We start from the raw sequence: 10,973 nt of genomic DNA, 5'->3' as shown, positions 1-10,973 counted from the left end.
GGTGTCATGTACCACCTGTATATCATTTTCATAATATTCTCTCTTAAGGCATTACATGCCATAAATTTCATACCTGTGGTCCACAACTGTTCCCAGTCAGCAAACATAATGTTATGTCCAACATCTTGTGCCCATTTAATCATAGCAGATTTAACCGTTTCATCCTGAGTATTCCATTTCAACAGCAAGTTATACATTCTTGAAAGTATCTTAGTTTTGGGATCTAACAGTTCTGTTTCCAATTTTGATTTTTCCACCTGGAAGCCAATTTTTTTGTCCAAATTGTAAGCTTCCCTTATTTGATAATAGTGAAGCCAGTCTCGCACTTTATCTTTTAATTTCTCAAAACTCTGCAATTTCAATTTGTCTCCTTCTTGTTCCAGAATTTCCCAATATTTCAGCCATTTGGCCTCCATATTGAGCTTTTTCTGAGCCTTCGCTTCCATCGGTGACAACCACCTTGGGGTTTTATTTTCAAGTAGGTCCTTATATCTTATCCAGACATTAAACAATGCTTTCCTGACAATATGGTTTTTAAATGCTTTATGTGCTTTAACCTTGTCATACCACAAATATGCATGCCACCCAAAAACGTTGTTAAAACCTTCTAAATCCAAAATGTCTGTGTTCTCAAGAAGCAGCCATTCTTTCAACCAGCAGAATGCTGCTGATTCATAATAGAGTTTAAGGTCTGGCAGGGCAAATCCACCTCTTTCCTTTACATCAGTTAGTATTTTAAATTTTATTCTGGGCTTCTTGCCCTGCCAAACAAATCTAGAAATGTCTCTCTGCCACTTCTTGAAACAGTCCATTTTGTCCAAAATTTGCAATGATTGAAACAAAAATAACATTCTTGGCAATACATTCATCTTGAATCATACATTTGTTTAATCCATAAGAAGCAGAAGCAAACACATCATACATAATAGCAATAAAATATAAACCAAGACCAGTATGGATATCAATCAAATTTACAGACAACTGTGCGAGTATCAAGAAACATCTCCCAACAATTCATTACACGCAAAACCAAATACCGTATTTTTCGCTCTATAAGACGCACATTTTCCCCTCCAAAAATTAAGGGGAAATGTGTGTGCGTCTTATGGAGCGAATGCAGGCTCCTTGGCTTCAGTGATAGCAACGTGAAGCCTCCGAAGCGCAGTGGGAGTGCTCCCACCACGCTCCGGAGGCTTTGCATTGCTTTCACACACTGACCCCTCTCGCTCTCCAGGTGCGCACCGACCCCTCTCGCTCTCCAGGCTTCAAAGATAGCTGCCTGAATCCTCCGAAGCGCGGCGGGAGCTCCCGCTGTGCTCCAGAGGCTTCGGGTTCCTTTCACTGAAGGGTAGGTGCCCCTTCAGCTAAGGCGCAGTGCCCCTTCAGCTAAGCAGGAGGAACCGTTTCTCCTGCCCCTTAGCTGAATGGGCACTGCACAGAGAGGGGGAGCTTTTTTTTTCTTGTTCTCCCCCTCTAAAACAATGTGCGTCCTATGGTCAGGTGTGTCCTATAGAGCGAAAAATACGGTAGCTGCTACTCTGTATCTTTAAAATAACTAGACCCTTAAGACCAAACCTCTTAAAACGAGATCTGAGCACTGTACAGCGAGGAGTTCAGAAAGGCTTTGTCATGTTCACTTTTTGGTGTTGACTTCTGTGTTGTAGCTATCTCCATTATTTCTCTTTGTTAAAACCTCCTCCCCGCAAATGACCCATCTAGGTTTCTCCCTTCCCAGTCTATTCAGATCTCTCCCATTGTTCCAAACAACTGTCTTTTCCCTCTCAGTGTCTCTCTCTTTTCACACGGACACTGTTTTTGTGCAAACCTAACTTTTCTTTTGCTCCCCAACCACACCCTTCATGCAAACTTCATGCAAACCCAGGGGTGTGGCGAAGCACTCCAAAAACTTCCCTAGTCTTCCATTGTCCGTAGGGTCAAAAGCTGCTGTTGAACTGGCAAAAGGCAGTACAGTATATGGTTTTACTATATATGGTTTTACTAATATTTACACACTTGCAAATGGGTCGATGCAAAGCAATAGTCTGCAGTAGAATGATGAGCTCAAAAGCTAGCTATCCTTTCAGTTGAATTAAGCTGCTCTCAAATGGTGACTATTCCAACAAAGAGAGCACAATTTGCTTGTTTGTTTCACTGATATCCTGCCACTATGTATGTGGTTCTCTCCCCCTATTTTATCCTTGCAAAACTTTTCTGCATTAAGTTAGGCTGTGAGAGTCACCAGACCAAGGCCACCCAGTGATCTTCATAGCTGGCTGGGTGTTGATTTAGCATAAGCTCGAGCCAAACTGTTTCTCAGGCTTAGCTAGTTAGCAAGCACCTTTCAATCACCCTTCTTTTAAAACAAAAATCCTTGTGGTTTCATCTTAAGGAAATCTTGCCCATGTAGCATGTTAAGACACCGCCGTGCACATAGCCTAAGGGTTCCAAGTTAGAGGGATATTTCTCTGTAAAATAAACATATGGTTTTAATATTGTGAAATAAAACATTAAATTAAAAATGTTGGAAGAGGGACGCTTCTCATGCTATACCCATTCAGAAATATTTGTGTTTCTACTGCAAGGAGACCCAAAATGGCTTTGGCATCTCCCCATGCATGTTTTGTTCCGTTGCCATTGGTGATGTGCAACTCCACCTCTGCTCAGGCTACATTCCTTCACTGTTCCCTGCTTAAAATCCAGTGTCTGAATGCCCAGCCATCGAGGAAGAAGTTTTGCTCTCCTGCGCAGTGTAATTGTACTCTCTGGTATATGCTGTCTCCTGTTTATGTGACGGATCCCCTCCTTTTCGCTCTCTAATAAATTCTTTTTCAATCTCGTGTTCAGCAATGTGGTTTTCCTAATAAGCCCCTTTTTCAATCATGTGCTCAAGAATATTTTTTAAAACGTCCTATTCCTGGGGATACTTCAGCAAGCGTAGTGAAAATATACCCACCCACCCACCCGCCCAGACACACTACTTAACTGTACTCAATAGCATTCCAGCACTTGAGCACACCTCACATGACAAAAAGGAACATAACAAGAAAAATTGAATCCATTTCCCGGAGGCAGATTTGTGCGGTCTGCACAGAATCAGGGCCCCATGCAGCTGAGGCGCTGCCATGTTATTAGTACATATTGTTAACTGAGAAGATACCTTTAAAATGTGACACTGCTGAATTCCACTATTTAGGTTTGTCGTGTTGTTTCCACATTTTGTTTCTCCTACTTGTGTAGTGGCTAGTCCATTCGGGCAACTAGTGAAATGTCAAGCAATTAAAAAAAAAAAAGTTTCCCCAGATCTCAACGCCATGCTCTTTCCTGTACCACACATCCTTAGAAAAACACGGGGAACATTTCTCCTTCCCTCCCTCCCATTCTCTGGCCAATCCGTTTTATGCACCAGTCAGCCAATTTCAGTCCAAAAGTATTCCTATGGCGAGGAGGTCCCAGCCCCACCCCCTCTCCAGGCAAAAAACCAATGTGGAAGTAAATTTGTATGTTAATGGCGCTACTGGCTCTTAGCCCTGGTTCTCCCCCTCCCTCCATGTTGTCATGATGGCTATCCAGCCAAGTTAACTTCTCTAGTAGATCCAGGAATCAATGCATCTGTTCTGAGCATGCCCAGAGATGTTTCCTTGAAGGCCACACTTACACAGTAGCAAAGCTCTTGGGCACAGCTTCCCCGGCCAGTCTTGTTGTCTGATTCTTTATTACAGTGGTACCTTGGGTTATGTATTTAATACATTCTGGAGGTCTGTTCTTAACCTGAAACAGTTCTTAACCTGAAGCACCACTTTAGATAATGGGGCCTCCTGCTGCCGCCACACTGCACGATTTCTGTTCTCATCCTGAAGCAAAGTTCTTAACCCGAGGTAATATTTCTGGGTTAGCGGAGTCTGTAACCTGAAGCGTAAGTAACCTGAAGCATATGTAACCTGAGGTACCACTCTACTTCCTTTCAATATTGATGTGAGTACGTTTCCGTGGACACACTGTGAGTCTCAGGTTTGTAAAATAAAAGGGTTGTGGTTTTATACTTATTTATTTATTTACATGCATTTATTTTAATAGATGGGGTGACGAGCTGTTTGCTAAAAAAATGTTTTTCTGACGCGTTTCCTGGAGCAGTTTAAAAGCTGATGGAATTATGAAGACAGATTGACTATGTGCTAAGAGGAGAGGGAAGGGGAAAGAAAATAAGAAAGGCAGTCTTTCTTTTCTTTCTTTCTTCAAAGACATGCTGGGACATGTATTTTCTTTTTGACCCTGCAACTTCATTTGTGTGTGTTAAAACTTCAGCTGAAATGCTATAGGCTGTGATGAAATGGAACACATAAAATACTGGCTTGATTTCCTTAACATGACACTGATTACTATATGGTGGTGCTAATGCCATTAGATTCGGGGAGGGGGGCAGTTCTTGGCATTGTGGTAAAGGAGTAGCAGTCATTCTGTGTTCCATGTAGCTGGCTGACAATGAAGGTTTCTACCCTAGAAAATGAATGAACCTAAGTTAGTCACATTCATTAATGTCAGTGGGTCTGCTCTGAGCAGGATTAGCACTGGATTCAACCCAACAAGTTTATATTTTGGACTGAAATTACTATTGTGGAATCACCTTAGTAAACACAAGCAGTGATTTGTCATTGGGGAAGCAGATGCACTCTATTTATGCTCTTGCCATTTATTTCTGAGACTCATGATTCCAAATCGTGTCTCTCCCAGATCAGTTTAAACCCCCTAGGCTGTGTCAGGCTTTGATTGGGTAGAATATTACCTGCATGTCTTCTGTTTTGGCCACATATGAAAAGGCTCACCATTAGTATTTAGGTTGCATATATAAAAAAGATGGCTTTAAGATAGTGAAGCAGGATATTAACTAGCCCGGATATTAAATTGCAGTCAGATCAGAACTGAGTCACCTGTGATGAATCAGCTGTGAGGGAGAGGCTCTGCATCCAGAACAAATTCATTTCCAATTGGGTCTGTACACCCTCAATTCTTCTCATACTGCTTTGTATGATTAATGGTGCTTCCAATCTGGGGTGTAGCATTGCAAATGGGTCAGATATCCCAAAAGGATGATTGACAACTTTTTAAAAATGGATTTTCCATGGAAAGGAAAGCAGTAAATCTAAATTAAATCTGGGGGAAGGGAAATACGGGCTGCTATTTTCATGCCAATTATGTTGTTTTGATGCCGCCAAAAACCTTGCATGTAAGAGCACCAATTTCACAATAAAACACCCATCTGAGTGCAACAGACATGGGCATTTCATGTCCTCAGAATACCCTTTCCTTAGCACAGCTATGATTGTAATATTATCTTCCGAAACACTGAGTGAAAGTTGTATGCAACTTGTAATGTGAAAAAGAATTAATTTCCTGACAAATGAGATCCGTACCAGAAGTGACATCTGCCATGTTGTTGGTGGGCGCGGGGGAGGAGTCACGACATTTACATGATTTCTTCCATTGCCCAACATTCCACAGGTGCAATTACTGCAAGCAATATGCTCTTAGGGAGGTATATCGTGTGCCGATGAGTCTGGTGGAAAAACGCTTCTCCCTTTGGGTAAGGAAGGAGTAACAATGCACTGACTGAAAACTGAATGGAATCCTCCAATAAGTCATGATGACAGCCTTCCAGAAGAGATGTCAATCACAGTCCTTGGGGGGGGGGGTTTAGTAATAATAATAATAATAATAATAATAATAATAATAATAAATCACGCATCCTGATTAGTTTAAAGCATGGGTAGGCAAACTAAGGCCTGGGGGCTGGATTTGGCCCATTGTTCAGCCCGGACACTGAGATCCAGGGCCTTTTGGCGGTTCCCTCATTGCGAGAAGTGAGGTTACAGGGAACCAGACAGAGGGCCTTCTCGGTAGTGGCGCCCGCCCTGTGGAACGCCCTCCCTTCAGATGTGAAGGAAATATGCAGCTATCTTCTCTTTAAAAGACATCTGAAGGCAGCCCTGTTTAGGGAAGTTTTTAATATTTAATGCTGTATTGTTTTTAACACTTGATTGGAAGCCACCCAGAGTGGCTGGGGAAACAGCCAGATGGGCGGGGTATAAATAAATTATTATTATTATTATTATTATTATTATTATTGCCTTCTAAATCCAGCTCACAGATGGTCCAGGAATCATAGTGTTTTTACATGAGTAGAATGTGTCCTTTTATTTAAAATGCATCTCTGGGTTATTTGTGGGGCATAGGAATTCGTTCATTATTTTTTCCCCAAAATATAGTCCAGCCCCCAACAAGGTCTGAGGGACAGTGGACCGGCCCCCTGCTGAAAAAGTTTGCTGATCCTTGGTGTAAAGGAAAGCACACCCCAAAATAATATATTACATTTTATCCACACATACCCCCATGAAGATGGCCTCTTTCAACTAGAAACAGGCTGAAATCATTGGAGTCACTTTTCAACAAACACAGAGTCAACATGCATTGAGGCAACCATAGACATCCACAGGAATTTCTCCGGGGGAGGGGATTTTTTTTTTCCCAAGGGAAAGGAGCAAACTAAAAACACTGAAAGGAGGGAAACAGCTAATTTCTCACTGAAAAATGAAGAATTATGCCTGTACATTTTGTCTCATATCCACAAACATTAGAAACTTACAATTTTCTTTTTTTTAAATGAAAGCTGGGAACCTGAGAATTATGGCTGGATCTACTTTGTATTTTACGAGCTCCCGTTGCTTGGTCCCAGCTCCTGCCAACCTAGCAGTTCGAAAGCACATCAAAGTGCAAGTAGATAAATAGGTACCACTCCAGCAGGAAGGTAAACGGCGTTTCTGTGTGCTGCTCTGGTTCGCCAGAAGCGGCTTAGTCATGCTGGCCACATGACCCGGAAGCTGTACGCCAGCTCCCTCGGCCAATAATGCGAGATGAGCGCCCCAACCCCAGAGTCGTCTATGACTGGACCTAATGGTCAGGGGTCCCTTTACCTTTAATATCCACAACCAGAGCCAGATACAAGAATCATTCCATTGGAATAATTTAAAAAAACAACAACCTGAATGCTTCTAAGCATATCCTAAGCTTGGAATTTGTTTTCAGTACCAGAACTTAAAGTACACACTCCTCTTTAGCTTTCTTAAGTTCAGTAGTCTAATTTAGGAGGGGAAGTTGTTTTGTTGTTGTGCCTATCGCTAAGGCACTGGGAAGCAGGAAGCTTTGCTGGACTCCTGAAAAAGCACCCAGAGATCTTACCAGGAGATCCCAACTTATCTCATGTCCACCGTATCTGGCTGCAACCTTACCTTGCATAGGGAAGTGAAGGAAAGCAGAATTTTATGAAAGATGGCCTGGAGATGCACAAAGATGGAAAAGCTAATCACTACTAACAATGGAAGAACGGGTGTTAAAATTAACGGACTTAGCTCTGAGATGGCGAAACTGACATGTTTAATCGGAGAAAAGTCATTGTTAGCATTTATGGAAGATTGGAAACCTCTCAGACTTTCTGCATGAAAAAGAAAAAGAAATAATGACCCTTGGATTTGAGGATGTTTTATAGAAAGTGGCTTTGAAGGCAGTTGTACTGGAGTGGTTGTTTATATACAGCAACAAGTGAATATTGTTTATATACAGCAGTCAGATTAAGAATTGGAAGTTGTTTAATTTCTGAACTTTATTTTTTTCTCTCTTTTTAATCTCATCTATTTCTTTTCTCTCTCTCTCTATATATATATTTCCTGCTTTTCTTTTTCTCTAAATTTTATTCAGATCAATGTTTTAGTTTTGGACAAAAAATGGTATCAAGCTTTGTATTTCTCTATATAAATTCTAATAAAATGCATTCAAATGGAAGAAAGAAGGAAAGAAAGAAAGAAAGACAGCCCTTTTCCTCTGTCCATTCACTGCTGTTCAACAGTATCCCAAAATCCCAACAGTACAGTGGTACCTCGGATTAAGTACTTAATTTGTTCCGGAGGTCCGTACTTAACCTGAAACTGTTCTTAACCTGAAGCACCACTTTAACTAATGGGGCCTCCTGCTGCTGCCGCGCCGCCGGAGCCCGATTTCTGTTCTTATCCTGAAGCAAAGTTCTTAACCTGAAGCACTATTTCTGGCTTAGTGGAGTGTATAACCTGAAGCGTATGTAACCTGAAGCGTATGTAACCCGAGGTACCACTGTATCCCAAAATACTTGAGGCAGCCTGTCTTGCTTTACCTACTGGTAGCGCTGGCCCTTAATTATGTTCTAATATCTTCTACAATTAAGCCCTTAGCTCAGAAATCATGATACAAGAAAAATGGTTCTGAGTTCTGTCACAAGAGCTGGGAAAGTGCCAAATCATCAGATAGTTGTTTCACCCTATAGCTGAGCAATCATGACATTTCTTCAGTCAGAATGACACGGCCTTTTTTGTGTGTCCCAAGATACTAGGAGTTGCGTAACTGCCACATAATCACCTTTGTGTACAGAGGGTCAAGTGCAGGCTTGCTTTGTCACAGTGCTCTCTTCCAGAAAAAAAGGTGCGGAAGCCAGAGATATTTCGACTGCAATCCTTAACTTGCTTTCTTAGGAGTCACCTCATTTTCCCAGAGGAGTAGGCACACATTTTTAGTTCACTGTATCTTAATGGGCCTGCCCTTTACGCCCCAGCTCTGCAACATTATCTTCAACGTGCACATGTAAAAACAAAATAACACGTGTTTCCATTTATGCAAAGGTACAAAGTACATGTTTTTACCCCACCCAGCAAGCGGCCTTTGGCATATGCATATAAAAATAACTACTGTGCAGCCAGATCCCTGTAGGCCTAACTTTTTCCAGTCTTATTAGTTTCTGACATTAACGTTGTAGTTGTTGTTCTGATTTTTTAGTTGCCTGGATATACAATTTGCTCCGTAACTTTCTGCCTCGTCCCTTTCCCTGACGTCCTTTCTCCAATAGCCAGCAGCTTATCGTTGCTGCCGTTTCGCAACTGATCTCCTATCATTGCACTGTCGTAATTTCATTTGTATGAGGAAATTCTCATATCAATTTTTTTTAAAAAAAAATCCTTATAAAGGTAGATAGATAATGCATAATCCTATACTGAAGATCTGCCAGCGGTGTTCTTCGTAATGGGTTCAAGTGGGCATGAGAGGGGATACTTTCCCCTCTTTGCTAAGTGTGGGGTTGTACGCTAGATTTGATTCTGGGAACTGCAGTGTGTAAAGCATGAGCTATTCCACTCAGCTAGACCTCCTCCTGGAGTTTCTCTGCTTCTGGCATCTGAAACCAGATGTTGGGGCAGCAGGGAGACAAATGCCCCATGATGCGTCTGCTTGCTGTCTGTTGCTGCGACTCAATGGTTAGGGAACTGTTCTGTGGTGTTTGTTTGCCTTGTGGGTTTGAATCCCCAAAGGACCTCTCCTTTTACCCCTGATAATGACTGCTTTTTTAAAAGTCCGTACAAAGGATAAGAATCTTTTTTTTCACTCCCATTCCTCTGGTGGTGGCTCAAACCCCAGCTTATTCAGTTCAGTGCCCTCAGGAGTGAACCACTGGAGGCTGTTGCTACCAGTCTATCTGATTTATTATTATTATTATTTTGTCCTTGCGTCCTAGCACTTCTCCATTGGCTACTTGTCAAAATAATCTTTTCCTGGGTGACATCTGAACCTTTGTCTCAGGAAGGCTAAGTGCGCTCACTTCCAGTCATCTTACCTAGGCCACATACCTAGGGAGAAACTAGGCTTTATTTCACCCGGGTCAAAGACTCAATTTGGCACACACTTAATAGCATCCCTCTGGAGGCTCCCCCCCAAACCACCACCCCCCCGGCTGGCCCCTCACCCCACTCCATAGCTCTGTCTCTGCCACATGCACAGCATACACTGCTGATATTTTATGCTGCCTCAACTATAGCTCTTTGGGGTGTATACATTTTATGGCATCACTTTAAACAGTCAGGGCTTCTTCCAAAGGATTCTGGGAGCGTGTTAACGATCCTTAAGAGTTGACCTGACAGAGCTACAATTCTCAGAGTGGGCTAGCAAGGGATCCCTCTTCACAAAGAGCTCTGGGGATCCTGTCAATGACAACAACAACGATCCACAGGTTTTTAGTTATAATATCCAGTATGTGTAGTGGCGCCCACCTTGTGGAATGCCCTCCCATCAGATGTCAAGGAGATGAGCCGTTATATATCTTTCAAGAGACATCTGAAGGTTTTTTAAGGTTAAATGTTTTGCTATGTTTTTCCAGGGACGAGGGTGGCGCTGTGGGTTAAACCACAGAGCCTAGGACTTGCCAATCAGAAGGTCGGCGCGATGGGGTGAGCTCCCGTTGCTTGGTCCGTGTTCCTGCCAACCTAGCAGTTCGAAAGCCCGTCAAAAGTGCAAGTAGATAAATAGGTACCACTCCGGCGGGAAGGTAAACGGCGTTTCCGTGCACTGCTCTGGTTTGCCAGAAGCGGCTTAGTCATGCTGGCCACATGACCCGGAAGCTGTACGCCGGCTCCCTTGGCCAATAAAGCGAGATGAGCGCAGCAACCCCAGAGTCTGGACCTAATGGTCAGGGGTCCTTTTACCTTTACCTATGTTTTTGCAAATGCTCGAAGCTGCGCAGAGTGGGTACCATTATTATTATTATTATTATTATTATTATTATTAGATCAATAAAGCAACCTACGCTAATCCTTCCTTCTTTGCATGGGGCTAGAGGAGGTGGGTGGGAGAAGAGAAACAGCCATGCAATTTCGATTTCCCTTTTTTCTTTCAGGGAGGCGCGCAGACCGAGCCGAGGCGTCGGAGAAAGTGCTGAGTCACCGCCCCCGGCGCGCCGACGGTCTCCTGCTGCGCTCGCTTCCCTCCTCCTAGCCACACACACGGGCGCGCGCCTCGCCTCCCTCCCTGCGCCCGCCCGCCCGCCGGGGACAGAGGGCGCGCGCGCACATTGCACGCACGCGAACGCCCAGGCGCGCGCGCGCACCGAGAGCAGCCTCCTTCCCCTTCCCCCT

Source organism: Podarcis raffonei, chromosome 3 (assembly GCF_027172205.1).
Source record: "Podarcis raffonei isolate rPodRaf1 chromosome 3, rPodRaf1.pri, whole genome shotgun sequence".
In the NCBI taxonomy this organism is placed as follows: Eukaryota; Metazoa; Chordata; class Lepidosauria; order Squamata; family Lacertidae; genus Podarcis; species Podarcis raffonei.
The sequence above is the reverse complement of the archived record's forward strand: the minus strand, read 5'-3'. Positions refer to the sequence as shown.